We start from the raw sequence: 22,177 nt of genomic DNA, 5'->3' as shown, positions 1-22,177 counted from the left end.
ATATGTTAGATAAAGAAATAGCTGAAATGATGAGCATAAATATACAAGATGAATATTTAGATTATCCTAGAAAGACAAATGTCTTCAGCTAATGCTGAAAGAGTCGTCTGTTGTAGTTTAGCAGCGATTAGATTAAGCATTAGCAGAAGACATCTTGTATTTAGTAACTATTGTGAACATTTTGCGGAATCCATTTTGTATTCATGGCAGCCATTTTCTTTGCCACATGCTGCCATGTGCTCACCATGTGCTCTGTCCTACCTTTCTGTTAACTACTCTACGACAAGTTATATTTAGCATCTCCCACTTTCACACATGCTCAGTAAGGTCTGCAGCTGTTAGTCCTTGAAAACTGTTAGCTCCTCCTACCTGTCGACTGTGCATTTCCACATGACCTTACATGTATGCAAGTCTTGCTTCTATAATTGTACCATCTCCTTTTAGCCCCTGCGTGGGTATAAAAGGACCATGCTCTCTCAGTTCAGTGTGCTACTTCAAACATTACCGAAGGGTGCTGTTTGAACTGTAGTACCACCTCATGAGGTTAATAAACTTTGTCTTTTATTTCAGTTTCTGTGCCAACTTCTTCCTACATGGTCTGAGGACTTTGTGCAGAGAAAGGTGAACCCCTTGCACTAGTAGGCCTTGCTGAGGCTTACTTCAACAGGAGGAAGAACAAGACAGTTGACATGGAAAACTGTGTATGTCCTGTGTTTTTGAAGGTGACACATATAACCCAAGGGCTGTGTTACACGGCTTAATTAGTAGCAATGCATAACGGTGTATTTGACAAAATGGAAACTTCTATGCTGTTCCAGGCATCAGCAGGGGCAGTTCATGTTCAAATGGGTGGTGTACATGGAGGTGATCACAGGTGTGTGCTGCATTCGTTTCTCACAAGTCCTGTATGTGAGATTTGAATTCAAATGGCCAACAGTACCTTTCACACGGGAAGCAATCTACAGGTGATAACAGGGCTTAGAAACAACAAGCCAGTGTATTAATTGACCTGATGTCCATGCAGTCAGATGTACTATGACAATGGCATAACATAGGAAAGGGTGTAACACACAGGATTAGTATTGTTTGTCTGTGTGTGTAGAGGAGGGAATATCGAGGTACACATATTACCATTCCAGGGACCTCTTCAGACAGGTGGATTGTGACCAGGAGCATGGTTGTGTCAGGAGTTAGGAAATGGGCTGCCATGTACATGGAATGTCATGTGCGCAATGCTTGTCATAGGTGTGGCACTTGTGCTGTCTATGTTCTGCTTATATGGAACTCTAGTCACAGATAGTCCTTGCAAAGATCGGTGCAGTTGGACTTACTGCTGTCAAGGGTCTGGTCATACATTCCTGTTACCAATGCAATAGCACATCAACTGCCTCATGTATGAGGCTTGTTTTCCCCTTATTGAGTGATGGTGTCTTACTTGTGTGCCATATGCTGCGATGAACCATGTTGCCAACATGTATGTGTGAAATAGGTGTGGTCCTCTGCTATTGCCCTTCAAAGGTGAAATGTACAGGATATATGTCATTTACAGTTTGTGTGTATGTGACTGTTGTATGATACGCATCACAATTGCTCTGTGATTTTCTGTGTCCTGATCGGTATATCAGCAATGCTCCATGAGGCTACACTCTTATTCTGATAGGTGAGCAAAAATGATTAGCCAGACCATGATTTTGTTTTCCTGAATCTGTTTATTTGCATTTTATCATAACATTACATCACATTCGTAAGTCACTGATTTTTTAACATAATGCATAGTGTGGTCTCACTATCACTAAATGCCATTCAGTTAGATGATAACATAATGGTGCAATATACTATGCAGCATAATCAATAATAGCACAGACTTGTCGACTCGCCATTTGAACCATTTACAGAACAGGCCTAACAGCAGATTCTCATCAGGGATACCCCACTGATGCCAGTATGGTTTAAAGCTGCGGCCTGAAAGAATAATGAGCCGCCAAGAACCGTTTGGTGAGTGCATCACTTGACAACACGCATCAGTGCACCATTACTCTCATCAGAGTGTGCAGCTCAAGTGTCATTCCAGAATAGGCAGATGCCATAAACCTTTTATAAACTAACTGTATAAACAAAAAAAACAACTGCTGGTTACTGACATCCATACAATTATTTCCCATACAATCACTTCCCGATCGGGCTGAGTTCTAGTCTGAATCTGGCCAGCATGCCGGTAGAGGGGCTGGGCCGGGTGTCAAGTCCATCAAACTGTGCCTTTCCGTCCTCCAGCACTACATCAAATCCCGCTGGCTCATACACACACTCCCCCAATGCAGCACACCACACCTTTAATGGACTCTCATTCTTACTAGTCCGAACCTCCCTCCTCTAGGTCCCCGCTCATGTTTCGCAATCGCAACAGCAGCTCCACCTCCCAACCGGCCGACAGCGGAAACTGGCGTAGCCCCAACACCTCCTCCCTTTTCAGTGCTGTGCCCTCTGCCCCCACCCATACCTCAAGAGAGCGTCTCCAAGCCTGCACCGGCGGGGATATGGTGATTTCCATCTACGAGTCACCAGTCGCTTTGCCCCAATGAGGCCCAGGTCCGTAAAACGTACCTCCGCTCTATGCCGTTTACTTCTAGGGAATAGCCCCAGTATACACGCCTCCCAGGTGAAAGGAACTCGCCGTGCCGTGCAGTCAGACAAGTTATCAATTACCACCCTCCAGTAGGATAACAAACTAGGACAGGACCACACCATGTGCAGCAAGTCTATGCCAACTCCGTGGCATCAGGGACAGGCCGTGTCTCGGCGGGCAAAGTATTTATTCACTCGGCTGGTGTAAGGTAGGCTCTATGAACTATATAGAACTGAATTAGCCGAAATCTGGAATTACGGGGTATGTTAAGGTGGCCTGAGAGAGCTAACCTCCACTGCGCCTCTGCGATTGGACCGCCCACATCCTACTCGCAGGCCGCACGCAACGCATCACACTCCAGGGCAGTATGGGTCCGCAACACGTCTGCAAACCAGCTAATCAAGCGTCGACCCCGACCCATCACTTATAAGTATTAAATCAGTAGATGAGTGGGAGGGGCCACAGAGATATCTCCCCATCCAGACCTCAGGGCTCGCAGCAAGGAACTGTACAGTGGGAACTGACCAAGCGGCAACCCCAGCTCCTGAAGCCTAGGGAACGGGAGCAGCCGACCCTCCTTGTAAAGATCACCCAATGTACAGAGTTTCACTTCGTGCCACGCGCGCAATTCCGAGTCTGACGTGATTCTGGGACCCCATGGCGTGTCTGACAGTGCCAGGGCCGGCGCAAACGGGACCACCTGCCCTGTGAGCTGAAGGGATCTACGAAAACATCTATAGGCTACCTTGAGGAACAGAAGCTGCGGTGTCGGCGCACGCGTGAGTGGATGGAATAGATGTAGACTCTGCAGCAGTGACCAGGGACCCCGCTCCGACGCTGTGTCAGCGAGCTGGGCACCCGCCAGCCACCTGGATACCCACTGAAGCTGGGCCGCCAGAGAGTAGTGCTCTAAATTAGGGACTGCCAGTCCGCCCCTATGGAGCGGCAGGTACAACTTCTTCAGGGCAACTCTGCATCGGCCCCCATTCCAGATGAAGTCTCTCAGCCCCGTCTCCAGGGCTCTAAAGAAGCCAGGGGGAACATAGTGCGGGAGATTGGAAAAAAAAGTACAAAAGACGCGACAGGACTACCATCTTCAAGAGGGCTATCCTGCCCGCCACTGACAGCGGCAGCGTCCTCCAAAATGACATTTGAGATTTGATCAAAGACAGTGCTCTTACGAGGTTGCCATCAGCCAGATCCCCCTCGCTATGGTAGATTCGGATGCCCAGATATCGGAACATGCACAGCCCAGGATCAAGCGGGAAGAGGCACGACTTAGACCAATTGATCTTGAGGCCGGATATCACTGCAAAGTGCTGGAGCAGCAACCCAACCTCCGACTGAATCTGCGTGACATCTCTAAAATACAGAAGGAGGTCATCAGCATACAACAACACTACATGCTGGGCGTACCTAGGGAGATGCCTTAGTCCTTCCCTTCTTTACGCAGGGCCGCCGCCAGAGGCTCCATGGCAAGTGAAAACAACAGCGGTGAGAGAGGACAGCCCTGCCTCGTGCCCCTACACACTCGAATCAGCTCCGATATCATGGACCCCAGCTTCACCCGGACCTGTGGTTCGGTGTATAACAGTTTAACCAAACAAATGAAGGATGGTCCCATACCAAAGCGCTGCAACACCCTAAACAGGTAGGGCCACTCTAGGGAGTCAAAGGCCTTCTCCAGATCTAGAACAAGGCAACCCGCCCACTGACAATCCTGCCTCGCGTACTGCATGACCCTGAACAACCTTCTAATATTGTGTGAGGTGTCTCTAGCCGGCACAAACCCGTTCTGATCGGGGTGGACTAGGTCCGGCACACTTGGCGCAAGACGCACTGCCAGTGCCTTGGCTAATATTTTATAGTCGGTGTTCAGCATTGCCAGGGGTCGGTACGAACCCATCTCCACCGGGTCCTGAGGAACCAGGAAAGATAGAATCCCCACCCGGGGTCTCCTTCCCAGTGTTGGAGGGACACCCTAGTCCTCAGGGTCAGTTTAGCAGAGAGTACACAAATCAAGCGGAGTCACCAACTGGAGGAATAAAGAGAAGTTTATTACATGGATTATAGCTCGAGCTAATACAGAGTCCCAGGACAGTCAAGTGACTATCCTACGGAGGCTGCCCCTTCACTCTGGGGCACCCAACCTTATATACACACAAAACTGCTTAGTCAGAGGACAACTCCACCCCTAGCGTATTCAAGGTCCTCTGCGGCCTTCAGAATATTTCAGGGATACACGTGTGGTGGGAGAAGGTACAGATGCAGCTGGCAGGAGGTGGCAATGACCTGTACGAACCTGTTCTGGCAGTTACTGATTAAGCACAAACATTTTCTGAACTACGGTTAGAACAAGTAAATTACAGCAATGAGCAGATTGCAGCCCAAGGCTGCGAGCACAAGGTCAATCATCAAAGTTCAGGAGGTTTGTTGAGCACATGGCAACATAATAAAGATAAACAGATGCCTAGCAGCTATGGTGTATGATTAACTTTATGTACATTTTCTCAATCCCTCCTTTTGCCATTGTGAGGCAAGTTTGAACGTCATTCAGTGTCTATGTTAATGGACATAAGGTCTTTTATCTCCTGCTCAAGGGACAGCATAGTGGTGTGTTGAGGAGGGCGAACAGGCCAGGGGGCAAGGGATGCCATACAGCAACCGCACAAAGCAGGTAGGCACTGTACACAAAGACAACAGGTGAGGAATACAGCAGCGAGCACAAAAATGAATATTATTATCTTCCAGCCCCATTGGGAAATCAAGCCCCAAAACCAGACGGTCAAGGACCATGTTCCTTCGTCTTGGTGTATTGTGGAAGCTATCGAATGCAAACTTTGAATAGCTTTATACACTGAAGGGGCATTGTCTGGTATATAAACGCAGAAGCTCGATCCGATCAAAGTACAAACTCCACCACGGTCCGCCAAGATGATGTCAAGAACCATTCTGTTTTGAAGAGTAACAAGGCGGTCAGCAGCGAGCTCTGCAGTGATGTTACTCAGAGCTCCTGCTGTTTCATTTATTGTTGCTTCCACGACTTGTGTGAGATGTCTGATATCCCTACTGTTCATCATAGGGCCCCAAAATGGAAGGACTCCTTTAAAGTAGTCCAATGCTTCTTGTGCTGAGGTATCTTCTGCCGATATTACCCCTCTCCGAGTCCTGTGGTGTTGAGGGCCAGCTGTGTAAGTTGGTGGTAGTAACCAAGCAATGTAACACATGCCGGTCCAGGTGGGTACCAAGGAGGTGTAGGCATTAATACCACAAACAAAATACGAGTTTCGTGATGGTATCATGGTAGGCCAATTTGTTCCATTCAATATTACTGTAGCATTACAGTTACTGGCACCTACACTTCTATTACCACTTTTCTGAAAACAAAGTGGAGTCTTGACCTGTGTTACAAAAAATCTTCGGCCAATCTGGGGTGTGGTATTAAAGGATAAAAAATATATGTCAGTAGACCTATTTTGTTGGTCAGCATATTCTGACTTTTCTTCCTTTCTTCCATAAACTCTTGTTCCAGTGGGCCAGCATAACCGGTATAGGTGGGTGACCAATAGTCCGGAATTAGAAGCATCCATTGAGGTAGCCCAAATGGCTGATAGTTCATACCAGGCGCTGCAGGAGCCATCAAAAGAAAAAGGGAATTAAATATATGGCAACCTTCTTTGCACGGAACTCGGTAGCAAGCCACATATCCAACAATTTGTTCTATTTACAGCCAGCTGATGTTGATGTAACATAGATATGAAGGTATTGTTTTCATATTCCTTACGTCGTCCTTCCTCATGGGGTGGTAAGGAAACATGGCTGTGTTCTGAAGGCGGTGGTGTAGTTGGTGAGACCTCTGAATCAGAATCATGTATTACCCACCCAATGCAGGACAGAAGTACCAAAAATAGTATTGTTATTGTGAGACAAGCGATACGTGGGCCTAATAGTCTTTTTAAATTACTTATTTTCTTATTTTTCCTCTTGTCTTCTTGTATGACACCCATTTCTCTTTATTGCTTGTCCCACTAGCAGTTCAGTCCGACCTAAGTGCTGCCCGTGACTGGTGGTTGCTTCACTGTGGGGTGATACCAGCAGTCCTATTGACACACTCTGGTCCACCCCAACAGACAAAATCACGGCCCTGCAGCTATCGTCAGACTTAGTACAGGGGACAAGCAATCAGTTCATTGTTCATTTTCTTATTTCCGTGGGCAGAAATCGTATCTTGTGGACTGTGGTATGGTATGGTCAGGAAACAATTGTTCAGTGTGACCAAAATCTGAGGGAACCTCCTGCAGCACACTGTCGTTCTGTTTTTTATCACTCCGCGTAGTGTTGCTGAAATGGTCCTCAGTCGTCGGGTGGTCACCACTTTTTATTTCATCAGAGGGTACGAGTAGGGGTACTTTCTTACAGTGGGATGCATGTATCCAATTCTTAGCTCCCTCGACTTTAACTGCTGTTCGAGTAGCAAGAAGGACCTGTCGCGGACCTTTCCATCGAGGTTCGAGACTCTTTTTCCGCTGGAAATTCTTTGTGAGAACCCAGGTACTATCTTGTGACCTGGATCAGTGGATACAGATCGGAGTGCTTCACGCACCTGTTGGTGAATAGAACGCAAAGAATTAGTGAGTTAATTTAAATAGTCCATCAAAACAGGATGTTCTAGTTCTGAGTACTTGTGAGGTCGAGGGACCCTCCCAGACATTTGCTGGCCTTCCCATCACTATCTCATGGGGTGACAACCCTGATCTAGAGTGAGGCGTCATCCTGAAAGACATTAAAGCCAGGGGCAACGCGTCCGGCCACCGTATACCGCGTTCTGCGCATATCTTTGACATCTTCAATTTAAGTGTGCCATTATATTTTTCAACTAGTCCTGCTGACTGGGGGTGGTTAGCTGCATGAAACTTCTGGCGGAGGCCCAACCCTTCACACACCCTTTTCATCACCTGGCCTACAAAATGACTCCCATTATCTGACCAGACACACCTTGGGACCCCAAACCGTGGGAAGAACTCCTTCAGAAGTACCTTTGCGGTAGTAAGGGCAGTATTATCTTTAGTAGGGTAAGCTTCTACCCACTTACTAAACATACAGACCACAACTAGGACATATTTCAAGTTGTTACACCTTTCCATCTCAATATAATCCATTTGTAGTACTTCAAAGGGATACGTTGGTGGTGAAAAATGCCCAGCGGGGACTGAGGCACCCTTCCCTATGTTATGTTGTAAACAAATCATACAGGATTGAACCAGTTGGTCAGCTACTCTTCTGATATTTTTATTAGACCAAACCGGATCAAGCAAATCACAGATACTTTTCGCACTAACGTGTGCAGGACCATGGGCCATAGTCACTACTGGCAGAACGAATGCATCAGGTAACATCCATCTTTCCCTCTGTGACAGATCTGTCCAGCACAGCATATTTTCATCTAACTTGGCCTTCCCTTCTTCCCATTCCTTTTTCTTCTGTTCAGTTGCCTCATCCTGTATCTTCCTGACACTCTCTACCGTGTTCCCAAATATTTCATGGGGACGAACCTTCTCTGTACTATCTACCACATACATGTGTCCTGTCTTTGCATACGCTGTATCTTTTGCTGTCTGATTGGCTAGGGCGTTGCCCTGTCCAGTTTCATCTGTCACCTTTTTGTGTGCACTACACTTCATGATAGCCATTGTTTTGGGCAATGCCAGGGCAGAAAGTAAGTTAGTTATAAGGGTCCCATGTTGAATACGTGTCCCATGTGAGGTGAGGAATCCTCGTTCTGCCCACAAGCGACCAAAATTGTGTGCTACGCCAAATGCATACTGACTGTCCGTGTAAACATTCACATTAAGTCCTTTACTTAACTCACAGGCTCGTGTTAGAGCTATTAATTCTGCGGCCTGAGCAGAGTTATGTGGTATTCTAGCTGTTTCAACTACAGCGGTAGCTGTTGTAACTGCACAGGCTGCAGAGGTAGTGCCATTGGGTAGCTTGATGCATGAGCCATCTACTTATAATATGCCATCAGGGTCTTTCAGTGGAGTGTCCTGTAAGTCCACTCTCTCTTTTGTTTCATCCTCCGTCCGGAGAATGCAGTCATGTATGTCATCATAAGAATCTTCTGTTTTTTCAGTAATTGGCAATAAAGTGGGAGGATTGAGCGTGTTGCACCTTTTTAATGTTATATGACTAGCTAAAAGTGTCAGTTCATAAGTAGTTAATCGTGCATTAGTAAGATGCTGTGTTTTTGTTTTGTTTAATAGTGCGTCAACAGTGTGTGGGACCAACAGGGTGAGGGGTGAATCCATGACTATCCCGGCCGACTGGCGCACTGCGACCGCTGCAGTGGCTACTGCCCGTAGACAGCTCAGGAGTGCACGGGCCACTGGATCCAGTAGGGCCGATAAATACGCACAGGGGCGTTGTTGCCGCCATGCTCTTGGGTTGACACTGATAGTGAACATCCATTTCTCTCGCTCACATATAACTGAAAATCTTTACGATAATCAGGCGTACCCAGTACAGGTGCTGTGCAGAGTGTATTTTTCAATTCATCAAAACCAAACTGAAAATCGTCATTCCATTCAATTGTTTCAGGACAATCTTTGTGGGTGAGATGCAAAAACGGTTTTATCAAAAGAGAATAATTGGGAATCCATTGACGACAGAAGGAGGCAATATCTATAGAGGCCCTAACCTCTCTCTGTGTCCTAGGAACCGGTATGTCTCGTATAGCTTGTATTCTCTCAGCCGTCAATGTACGTTCCTCCTTAGACAGGAGGTGTCCTAGGTATATAACCTCCTGTCTACAATATTGCAATTTGGAGAGGGAGACCTTATGGTGATGGTGTGCAAGATGTTTCAATAAGGCTACAGTATCTGTTTTACAATTTTGTTCTGAAGTGGATGCTATTAAAAGGTCATCCACATATTGAACCAGCGTCGAGGAGCAAGGAAAAACAAGGGTATCTAATTGACCCTTGAGGGCCTGGCTAAAAATGCTAGGTGATTCAGTATAGCCTTGTGGAGCGCGACAGAACTGGAAACTGCGACCACCCAGTGAAAACCCAAAGATGTGTCTGCTATCTGGATGAATGGGAATGCTAAAGAATGCATTCCTAAGATCGATAACAGAGAACCAAGTAGCGGAGGCAGGTATCATTGTTAATAATGTCGTAATGTCAGGAACAACAGGGAACTGGGGTATTACAATCTTATTGATCGCCCGTAAATCAATAACAAATTGGAGTCCTGGAGACGCGGTGCCATCAGATAATTTTTTATGACCAGGAAGGACAGGACTGTTACAATCATTACCACGCGTTTCTTCAATGACACCCAAATCAATCAACTGGGTCACTATATTTTTGAGTTGTTGTTCAATGTGTTGGGATAATTTGTATTGGGGAAGACGAGGCAATTTGGCATTGGCTTTCAAGCGTATGACATACGGTGGTATGTCCAGACATCCAACATCGTCCTTATGTGTGGCCCATAAAATGTCTGGCAAATCTCGAAGTTCGAGTGGAAGTGGTTTTGACAAAAATTGTGACGGGGAAATATTTGGACCTAAAGTGACATGAACTCCATCCGGAGAGCAACAAATGGTGGCGTACAATTTCTTTAATAGGTCCAAACCCAATAAATTCTCACTACAGGCCGAAGTAAGAATGAGAGGGTAGCTAATGGTGTAAGGACCTATAGCAACATGCAGCGGCTGGGAGACGGGGTTAGCCACCGGAACACCAGAAAAACCCATAGAGACGTTAATATTGCCAGACAGAGGGGCCCCTTGGACCTCTTCCTGTTTAACAGAACTTTTGGTGGCCCCAGTATCTACCAAAAAATCATGTGGAGTACCGTCTAATTGTACCTCAACGTGAGGACCATTTTGCCTAACAGGAATAGAAACTGGTCCCACCCCCCTCTGTCCAAGGCTGTCCTAGTCAAAGGAGGACCCCTGACCTTCATACGCATCATAGTCGTCATTAAACTATTGACGCTGGGATGAAGCATCAAAATAATTCGGGTGGGGGGTACTGTGGGACCGTGAAGGGGCCTGCTGGCGGGGTCTGTCTGCAAGACCAGACCTACTGCGTGGTCTGTTGTCCTGTTGCGGTGGGGGCATGGGGCGGCCTGTGGAGTTGTCCTTATTGGGGCAGTCATTCTTCCAGTGGCCCTCCTGCTTGCAATAGGCGCACTGATTGTAGGAGAGGGAAGAACGGGGAGGGCTTTGGAACTGCCTTCTGTCATTGGGAGGTCCTTGTGACCTTGATCTGGACTGCTGTTGACAGGGCTGAGGGTAGGCCTGCTGAAATAACACCTTCGTTTTCAACTCCTTCGTTTTTTTCTCGTTCTTTTCTTGTTCTTCTATCTCCCTGTTCTCATAATATTGGGCCATTGTCAGTATTCCAGTGGCAGTAGAGACTGGCCACGTACTTTCACAAAATTTCAATTTTCCCTTTATGTCTGGTAATAAATTGTCCACGAATTTGTCAACAAAGAGTCTTATCCCCCCTTCAGTAGTCATGTCTTGGACGCTGTAATCAGAAAAGACACCCTCAAACCTTGTATAAAAGTCCAAACCACCCTCGTCCTTTTTCTGTTTACAGGCAGCCAATTTATCCCAATTTATCCTGTGTGGTGCAAGTATAGTCTTCATTAAATCCAAAATACGCCGTGGGAGAGCCAATATAAGTGGGTCTGGTTTCGCTCCCCCAACTCTGTCCCTTTCTGCTGCTTGCAATTGGTCCCACGTGCCCCCTAGTTCAGCATGGTCGTGCCTCTGTACTTTTGACCATACTTCCTGCGGGACTACTGCTGCCATTAATATGTCAATATCGGACAACGTCATAGTACAGGATTCAATAATTTGTTGCAGTTCTTTATAATATCCTGCAGGATTCTTACGGGGGTCAGGTAAGGCGGCTTTTAGGGTATATGTTTCAGATCTTTTCCATGGGGTGTGTACCCACATTTGTTGAAAATGCCCTGCGGTAATAACTTGGCCAGCGTTATCCATCACCGGCTCTCGCCAAACCGGCGGAACCTCTCTCATGGGAAACATGGATGCCCTTATAGAAGGGCTACATGTCCACAGGCGGTCCCTATATACGAGAAGAGTAACAACATAATCATGTAGACCAGAACCAAATGGCAGTCCAGTAGAGGCGCGTTTTCAGAGGTCCACCAGTCCCGCGGGAGCTGAGGAACCATCATCCTCATATTCTTGTATTATAATGTTGCACATAAGGGTAGCTGCATGTAACTGAACTAAACTATCCCATTGTTTCATAGTGTGGACAATGTCCCTGACCCCATAATCATTCCAATTAGTCATCCACCTCCGTGTCATTTCTTCAATGACATCTTCCTCTTGTGAATTAGAGAACAAGTGTCCGCGGAGGGTGCGCTTTCGCTGGGTCATGGGACGGGGGGTATGTGTGGTGTCTAAACAGGAGTCAGGGGTGGGCCAAACGGGGGCCAGTCGAGGGGTGTGTACAGTCGGGGGGGTGTATCCTCTATAGGTCTGGTGACAGGAGGGGTGGTGGTGGGTGGCGGAGCACTTCTTGCCTGAGATCCAACCGGGGGTGGCACAATAGGGTCACCTGGTGCAGGTTGAGGATGTAGTGTAGGATATATTGGTGGAGTATATAACGGGGGTTTATCTAACATATCGTTTAAAAGGGGGTCTTCCTCTTGTGGCTTATCCACTACTGTCCTGGAAGGGTAACACTTACCAGTTTGTAAATGAAGCCTTCGGTCATGTTCTAAAATTTTCTGTTGATGTTCAGCTACGTCAGAGTCATATACCTTTTCAGTCACCGTCCTGGTCTTATGTCTCTGTAATTCTTTCTCTGCCTTCCTACGTCTTTGGTCTGCTTCTTTCTGCCAAGTCCGTAGTGAATCAAACATCCCTGGTCTACTTTTTGTCACAAACAAGCGTTCCTGTAAATAGTCTAATTTATCTTGATCAAATGTCCCGTGAATAGGCCATTGTAAATCAGAAATACCTTTGGTTCTTTTTCTCCATATATCAGACCAGATAATCAGACCTATGCCATATTTAACATATATATCATGATTCGGAATCCCGGCCGGAGGAGCGGGACATGTTTCCTCCAGGTGGGAGTCCGTACTGCAAAGACAACACAATTTCCTAAAACAACTGAATGCTGACATTCTTCCAGTATTGTTTTTACAAAAATTCTTACACCAGTGGTTTGAATACACCAAATGAGTGGCAAATATGCCCTTTGCTTCCTATATACTTAAATGACAACTGAGGTCAGTCTTACCACTGACGTCGATCTTTGCAAAGAGCGATAGAAACGGTACAATACTCACAGACCTATTTTTAGACAGGAATCTTTCAACTCCCGTCCTTACCTGACACTTCTGTTATAGTCCGACAGTTGGGGACTCCAGTAGTTCACAGAAAACAGAGACCCGAATTCAGACAGCGCCAGAAGAAGTTGAGCCGGCTGGAAGACACACAGTGGAGATCCGCAGGTCCACGACAGAGAACGAAGCTCAGAATCCGGTGTGGGGCGCCTCCCTTGGAAATCCAATTGTGAGTCCTCCGTCACCTGGTCGGTCCCCTGGATGCCTGACTCGGGTCCCTGTTCGGGTGCCAACTGAGGAACCAGGAAAGATAGAATCCCCACCGGGGTCTCCTTCCCAGCGGTGGAGGGACACCCTAGTCCTCAGGGTCAGTTTAGCAGAGAGTACACAAATCAAGCGGAGTCACCAACTGGAGGAATAAAGAGAAGTTTATTACATGGATTATAGCTCGAGCTAATACAGAGTCCCAGGACAGTCAAGTGACTATCCTACGGAGGCTGCCCCTTCACTCTAGGGCACCCAACCTTATCTACACACAAAACTGCTGAGTCAGAGGACAACTCCACCCCTAGCGTATTCAAGGTCCTCTGCGGCCTTCAGAATATTTCAGGGATACACGTGTGGTGGGAGAAGATACAGATGCAGCGGGCAGGAGGTGGCAACGACCTGTACGAACCTGTTCTGGCAGTTACTGATTAAGCACAAATATTCTCTGAACTACGGTTAGAACAAGTAAATTACAGCGATAAGCAGATTGCAGCCCAAGGCTGCAAGCACAAGGTCAATCATCAAATATAGGAGGTTTGTCGAGCACATGGCAACATAATAAAGATAAACAGATGCCTAGCAGCTATGGTGTATGATTAAGTTTATGTACATTTTCTCAGTCCCTCCCCGGCTTAGGAAGGGAGACCAACAGCGCTTCCCTCTGAGTGGCTGACAGAGAACCCCTCTGCTCAGCCTCCTCGTACACGCTAAGCAACCTGGGAGGCAATTGCAGCGCGAAGGCCTTATAGAAGTCAACTGGCAAACCATCCGGGCCCGGCGTTTTTCTAGATGCAAACTCACGAATACTGGACCTTATCTCTTCAAGTTCAAGAGGCGCCTCAACTGCCTCCATCTGTTCTTCCTCCAAACACGGAAGCTCCACCTCGGCGAGAAATCCGGTGCAGGAATCGCCCATGGGAGGTGCCCCCGAAGTGTAGAGCTCCCTGTAGTGCCTCGTGAACTCACCCTGTATCTCCCCGGACGCGTGTACCAGTCCCCCCGCCCGCGAGCGGATCTCCACTATCGGTCCCCTCTCACAGTCACAACGAATCAACCAGGCCAGCAGTTTACCCGCTTTATTGGCCGAAGCGTGAGTTCTCGCAGAGTGTGCAGCATAGTTCAAACATCGCAAGCGATCAAGCAGCGACAGGTTTTCAGTGCGTACCGCTGACAACATCGAATTTTCGGACTGATTGCTAGCCACCTGCCCCTCCGGCCGCAGCAAACAAGCCGTGCCATCATTGTGCTCGAAATATTCCGGGATCGCAGTGCTCAGTGACACCCTAAAAGCAGTGTCTTCTAACAGTTCCGGCCTCAACCTCCAAGTAGGAACAGCCGGGCAGGAGGACTCCCAACTTAGGCTCACAAGCAGTGGGTTATGATCCGAGTGTGTGCGCCCCAAATAATCCGTATTCACTATTACTGAGGCCAAGTTTGAGGTGCAGAGCATTCTATCTAAACGCACATGGAGGGAGTGCGGGGCAGAGTAGAAGGAATAGACCCTATCTTCCGCATGCCGCTGCCGCCATATATCTACCAGTTGCCATTGCTGTGTCCAGGTCACTAAACCACACGCAGCAGCCACCACCGGGGACGTGGGTAACGGAGGAAAGGAGCGGTCCAGGTCAACATCAAGCACACTATTGAAATCTCCGCCCAACAGCCATGGAAGATCACTCCAGCCCGCCAAATGTTGAGACATGCCATGCAGAAAAGAAGTCTGGTCTACGTTTGGGGCGTATATAGAACCTAACACTACAGTGTGACCTGCCAGCCTCCCCCGAACCAACACAAATCTTCCCTGCGGATCCGCGATCTGCTCCTCTGCCGCAAAAGGAGTGCCAGCTCTTATCCAAATCAATGAGCCCCTAGTGTACGCTGAGTGACCCGCCGCATACAATTGCCCTCTCCAGGGTCAGCGCAACCAGGGGATCTCCAGCCCCACCAGGTGCGTCTCCTGCAAAAACGCCAAGTGGACTGAGTGCCTTCTAAGATAGGAATAGTTTGCATATCGTTGCCTGGGGGTGTGTATGCCTCTTACATTCCAAGTGATCGCAGTGTATGAAGACATGTCATTGGTAGCAAACCACCTCTCTTCCCCCACCACACCGCCCCTCCATGCAGCACCACATCAACATTAACCTTCTCCCAACCATCGATCGAGTGCTCAGTAGATGCCCTCCAGCAGAACCAAAACATGACTAATACCATCAGAGCAGATAGACAACAGGTCACCGCCCAAAACCAGCAACAAGAACAGAAGCATGCAACCAAACAACCACACATTATGTGTCTCCACTAGTAGGATTATGGGGTGGGCCAATCCCACAGAAAAGCAATCCAAACACAAGCCATTCTGTCCGGCTATAGCAGATAACTGGTAAAAAGAGGGGGACATAAGAGGAAGTTCACACCTGTCGATCGAAATGGCGCGCAGTTCGCAAGGGCGGGCACTGTGCCAGCAGCCATACACACAGCCATACAGGGTTGGACACCCATATTCAACAACCAGATCCGCTACCGGCTCATTCCCTGAATCGTACTAATGTAAGTCCAGTGCACACTACTAGCCGGAGGGATAGTTCCAGCACTGTACAGTCTCCCAACACAGCTTAAGGATTCCTTAAAAGTGCTCATCCGCAGTGGCCGGTGTCACTGGCGGGCCCCCTACGAGACCCAACTCCGAGAGGCAGTCCGCGTAGCAGGTCGGTCGCTGGGCGGCTGCGAAAGTTCAGTGTCCGACTCAGACGCCAGCGGGGACGCACTAATAGCCGCAGCAGAGTGAATTGCTTCCCTTCTCTCTTGTATTAATTGCTCCAAGTCTGGTGCGCACGTCACAGGACCAGCGCACCAGACTTCACCTCTCCTGCAGACACGTCTTTCCCGGCTACGCTTGCCCCGAGGCTGCGGCACAGTGCGCTCTGCAGCACCACCTGAGGCCAGTCCCGTCAACTCAAGCCACTCCCGCGCCGCCTCAGGTGTAGCAAAGAAATGCGACTTGTTCTCCTCCACAACGCACAGTTTGGCAGGGAATAGCAAACAGTACTTTAAGCCAAGGGATCTGAGCTTACGTTTCACAGGCAGGTAGGAGGCCCGGTCTCTCAGTACCGCTAGGGTATAGTCCGGGAACAGTAAGATCTGCGCACTGTCCACCTGAGGAGGCGAAGCAGCCCTCACAGTTCGCAGTATAACGTCTCGGTTTGCATAGTGGAGGAGGCAGATGATAAATGGACGAGGAGCACTCCCTCGTGGCCTTGACTGCGCAGGAATCCGATCAGAGAAGAAAGGAGTAAGCCCGCCCTCCAGCACCAGTCCCCGAAGCCAATTCTCCGAGTACGTCACTGGGTCCTGACCCTCGGTGCCCTCTGGCAAGCCAACCACTTGAATATTATTCCTCCTGGAGCACCCTTCTGCATCTTCCACCCGACGCTCCAACTCCGCCACACGGGCCTGCACGTCCTCCATCTCCGATTTCAGACGAGAGGCCGCCGGCGTCAGCTCGTCCACTTTTGCCTCGATCTCGCTGGTTTTGTCTACCAACTTGCGATGGTCGGCGTGCAGCAGGACAAGGTCGCTTGCCACCTTGACTATCTTGGCTTCCAGCGATGTACGGGCACGCTCCAACGAATCTCCAATGCGCTCCACTGCAGCAAGGACCGCATCTAGTTTCTGGCTGTCCTGCACCACCGAGTCCTGCGATCTCCTGGCTCCGGCACCTGAGCGCAAACGCCCCGTCCCCGCCATGCTCCAGGCCCGAGGAGTTTCCACCTGATTCCAAGTCTCCACTCACCGCCTCGTCACCTGCTGCATCCGTTCCGTACCTTTAATCAGCCTCAGTTGGAGCAGAAGGACCAAGCGAGTAGCCCGTCACCAAGGCCGCACAACCTGATGCCAGTCTGGTCAGCCAGCGACTGCTCCCAGCTCTGCGGCACCGGCCCCTAACTGCGGCGGACTCCGCAGGGGTAAGCGCCAAGCGTGGTCCCCCACGTGGCGTCCTCCCTCGTTACCGGTAAACAACTGCCCACGACGGTCCCCACAGATCCTCTGCTCATGTGGACACTCACGTTAATGGGACAGGCTGAGCCCGCTTGCCAGGGCCACCAGCCCGCCACCATACGGCAGCACGAGCAGCCCAGCCCACTGTGCCCTCACCACCAGGCTCCCACCTCTTCTTCCAGCCTCGCGGGTTCCACCATCAGCCAACGAGATCCCAGCAGGCCAATCAGGTCCAGCGCGGGCACAACTGTAAGTCGGCGCTTCTCCCCCCAGGCCCGACACGGCCCTGATCACCTCTCTCCAGCAACTCCCTCGATGCGTCCCAAGACAGGGCTCTAGTCCTCTGGGGGTTGCCTTCACCTCGCCGTCGCCGCGATCAGGCACTGTCCAGATGATGCCGGGGCCCGCCAGTTCTCAGGAGGGCCCCGTGGGCCCGGCTCGAGTCCACCACTGCCCCCCAGGAGGCACCCGCAGACCGCTCGTCCGCTCCGCGCCCCTCACTCCTCAGGGCGTCTCTTCACCCCCCCTGGGGAGCGGCGACCACAGGAGGATCGCGCCGTAAGGGCGCCCTGGTTCGGGGGCCCGGTCTCAGCCGAGCACGCCACGCCACTCTGCGCGGCCGCGCTGTCCCTCGGCCCAGGTCGGCAGGCCCGATCCACGCGGTCGCGCCCCAGCTCCGCCGCGGACTACCGCAGGAGGGCCGCTCTCAGTCCCGACAGGTCTCGGGGCTGCACGGGCCCTGGTCCGACTGCCTGCAGGGCAACGGAGCTCCTCTGCCCCCTCAAGCAGTGGCAGATAAGCCGGGCGCGGCGCGGAGCTCTAGCAGCTCGCGTCCGCCATGCTCGACGGTATGGCCCAATGATTAGCCAGACCATGATATGGTGATTATTATCGGTGTTTATTTACATTAGTTAATACAGTGGTGATGGCGATTAGTTTTAAAAGAAATTGTTCACGATATGCTGGCGCCTACGCACTCCAGCAGCCGTGTTTTGTTGTTCCCCCTCATGTTGCAGGCCACCATCCTCCTCTTCAGGCATGTGTGGCTCTGGTTCCAAGAGGGGAATGTTCCTTCTTATGCAAATGTTGTGCAGGATGGCACATGTTAGAATGATCTTGCAGACCATTTCAGGGGAATATAGGAGGCTACCACCAGTGATGTTGAGGCACCTGAATCTCGACTTGAGGATGCCGATGGTCCTCTCGACTATGCAGCGTGTCCTCCTATGTGCGTCATTGTAGGCACGCTCAGCTGCAGTGCTTGGGTTGCCAAATGGTGTCATTATCCATGGCTGGATTCCATACCCCTGATCAGCTGAAAAAGAAAATGAATGGGATCATGTTGATGTAGCTTGCCCCATTGAAATCACCTTGCATGGCAGTAGTTGTCTTGTGTTGTCTGTGACTTTTTTGTATTAGTGTTCCTTCTTAGGCTTGTAGGATCTAACATGTGTATTGTGTTATTTCCTTGGCTGAACGAGTGTTTGGCTGCTGACCGGTTGTCAGCAGTATGGTTTGGGATTTGCAGTACAGTGTGCACTCCCTAGCTTTGTGACTTGTGATACAGGTGTCCCTGTGTCTTCACTGGGGGTGAGATGATAGTTCCATACACAGATTAAATTTGACAGTGTTGTTAACACGTTCACATCAATGTGCCCTGGACATCCCATACCTTTAGCCTTATGCAATGGATTAATTTAAACATCAGTGAGACGCTTACATTTTGCAAGGTGACAATTAGGCAAACCACTCCAAACGTTGTGATCATTCAACGTCTTAACATTAGACTGTACACTAATTTCAGATGAGTGTCAGGTTCAATGCAGACCTATGAAACATGACGAGCGATGTCACGACCTCAGTGTGTTCCTGTCCACATGTTGCTGTTGTGGTGTATGTGTTGTGTGTCCTAGAGGGTTGCTGTGCAGTGTGTATATAAGTAGGTTTCTGTACTTACCAACAAGTAGTCTATTTCCATACCGTCCATCCTGGAAGTGCTGATTGATGGTAGAGTGACGGAAGATGAATGAGTCATGGACACTCACAGGATATTTTGCAACGATGTTGGCGATCAATCCTTGGTGATCAACAATGGCCTGCACATTGATGGAATGTGTGTGCTTCCTGTTGCGGTAGAGGTGTTCAGTTGCAGCAGGTGGCACAAGGCGTACATGTGTGCAGTCGATGGCACCAAGGACGTGTGGGAAGCCACTTATGAGGTAAAACCCCTGTTTTGTCTCCTGCTGCTTCTGCAGTGTGTTTGGGAAGCGGATGTGGCGGGGTGTGAGTCCAATGATGGCATCCAGTACTTTGGGCAAAAAGGCAAAAAATGATGGCTGTGATATTCCGGCAAACCTGGGCACCAGTTGTTTGAAAAGAGCCACTTGCCAGCATGTGAAGTACAGCTAGCAGCTTGGTTTCTGTTGGGATGGTGCGGGGTGTCTGCAAGGTGGGTGCCAACTGTGGCTCTGTTTCGCAGCAGCTGCTGAATGGACTGACAGTTAAACCCGTACCTCTGGATGATGTCATGTTCCCTGAGGCCATGAAGGGTTGTTCTGGTGCGGAATATCCTCTCCTCCCTTCTGCGCTGCCTTTGGGGTCCCTGCTGGTGTTGTGATAGCTGCTGTTGTTGCTGCTGTGCTCTGCGTCTGCATGAAAGCTGGATGAGCAGCACCTCCATGTCTCCCTTTTGCTGCTGTTGCTTCAGTGTGTTCTGATTAAATACAGGTGTATTTGCCCCATTTTAAAGCCTGCCCTGACCCAGGCGTTGATGTTTGACGCAAACCGGGCTGTGCGTCATTTTCCGGCTCCGCCTCCCGGCCATGCAGCATTTTTGCCCGGAAGCATAAATACGACATACGGGCGTTTAAGTCATTTTTTGGACCTTGCATATGATTAACGCAAGGCGGGTTGCCGCATCTAAAAAAATGATGTACACGGCGGGATTTTGACGTCCGCGGGCGTCAAAGTTTAAATATGGGGCAAGGTTTACGCTGAATGTACATCAAAATTTTTTACACATTCGGCGCAGACAGAGTATAAATTTGCCCCTTAATCTCCCCTTGCTACTCCAAAAATGAATGTGTTCTTGTGTAATGAAACCGATACTCTTGGAAAGTGCTGTAATACCTTCGCATTGAGTTTGCGCTAACTGAACTCTATTTGAAGAGGCCCAATTTACATCCAAAGGCTAGATGTTTTTTGCTGTCAAGCTTGAGGTCATGAAGTGCTTGGGTCTGGAGTCACGACGCCTTTTCCACCATTTTGGAGACAACACCTTTCACCATCTTCTTGCCTAGAACTAACAATGTGCTTGGTTGGTGACCCTCGGGAGGTTATCAAGAGCAGGTGCTATCGCCTAGTGTTAAGCTTTACTCAAGTAAGTTGGTTAATGCACCCACTGCAGATGTCTTGGCAGAACGAGAATGTCACAGATTACAATCCTGTCATTGCTTTTTCACACCTTCATCCCTGCAAGGTTGATGCAAAGTATGGTGATTTTGTTAAGAATGGCACTTGCTGTGCAGCGCTGTGAAATGGTAGAACCTGTATTATCAAGCGCTATATAAAAAAAAACGAGTTATTCCCAGACTGCCCCACCATGCACCAGCCAAAGAACCATAGGGGATAAGATATGACTTAAGGGCCAGAGCTGCAGACTTTGGTGCTGGGGAACATGGTTCGAGTCTCAGCGCTGGCTCAACATCGTGTGATTCTGGGCAAGTCACTTAATCTCCCCTTGCTACCACAAATTAATGTGTTCCTGTGTAATGTAACTGGTGCTCATGTAAAGTGCTTTAATACCTTTGTATCGAGTTTGCGCTGTATAAAACTGCAAAAAAAGTGCTCCAATACCTTTGTGTCGAGTTTGCGCTACATAAACCTGCAAAAAAAAAAACAATCTTGACATAGCTTTTTCATCTCTGCAAGGTCGAGGAAATGAATTATAGCGATTTTGTGATGAATGGCACCTGTTTTGCAGCGCTATGAAATGGCCGAACCTGTATTACCAAGGGCTATATATTTAAAAAAAAAGTTTATTCCCAGAGTGCCCCAACACACACCAGACAAAGAACCCTAGGGGACAGGATGTGACGTAAGGGCCAGAGCTGCCAACTTTGGAGCTGGGGAACAAGGTTCGAATCTCGGCTCCAGCTCAACATTCTGCGATTCTGAGCAAATCGTTACTCTCCCCTTCCTACCAAAAATGAATGTTCTTGTGCAATGTAACTGGGGCTCATGTAAAGTGCTGTAAGAATGAGGCCCTAGTAACCAGGGAGAAAGGAGAAGAGTTATACCAGATTTGCTAAAAATGTGGATTCAAACTAATCCAGGCACCAGGTTAGGACTGGTGAGAGATGAGTTAAGGGAGCTGAGAGTAGACCCCTTTGGAAACTATTTTTGCACAGGTCTCAACCAAGAAGGGAATTTCCTTGTTTGCATCTAGCAATAGAAATGGCACCTACACCAACTTGACATACCTACATGGCAAAATATGAAGAGGAGCTTGAAAGGAGCCTGGACGCAGAAGATTAGGAGGATATCTAGTCAAGGGTTCCCAAAATTTTAATTTACACCAAGTATAAGGAGAATGCCTATAAGGTTCTGATCCAGTGGCACTCCTGCCTAATACGTGCCAGGCTTAGTACCATGTTTGGAGGGTGAGTTCCACTAGGTGCATCAGAGATATTTGGATGAAAAGCACTATGGTGCACCTCATCATGGATATCATAGCTGTACCATTAGGCCTTATTGCAGACATATTCAAGCTGTGCAGCACACCCCCTATGGTCCTTGACTGCATTCCAGTGGCACAGATCCTGCAGCAAAGAAATATATATAAAGATCGCCTGAAAATGCAATTTTTTTTATTCAGTGCGTTTCCAGGCTGTCTTTATTTACAAACAGTCCTTGAAGCACATACAAATGTATGGGAACTGTGATCCC

Source organism: Pleurodeles waltl, chromosome 9, assembly GCF_031143425.1.
Source record: "Pleurodeles waltl isolate 20211129_DDA chromosome 9, aPleWal1.hap1.20221129, whole genome shotgun sequence".
Classification (NCBI taxonomy): Eukaryota; Metazoa; Chordata; class Amphibia; order Caudata; family Salamandridae; genus Pleurodeles; species Pleurodeles waltl.
This window is presented reverse-complemented; position numbering follows the sequence as displayed.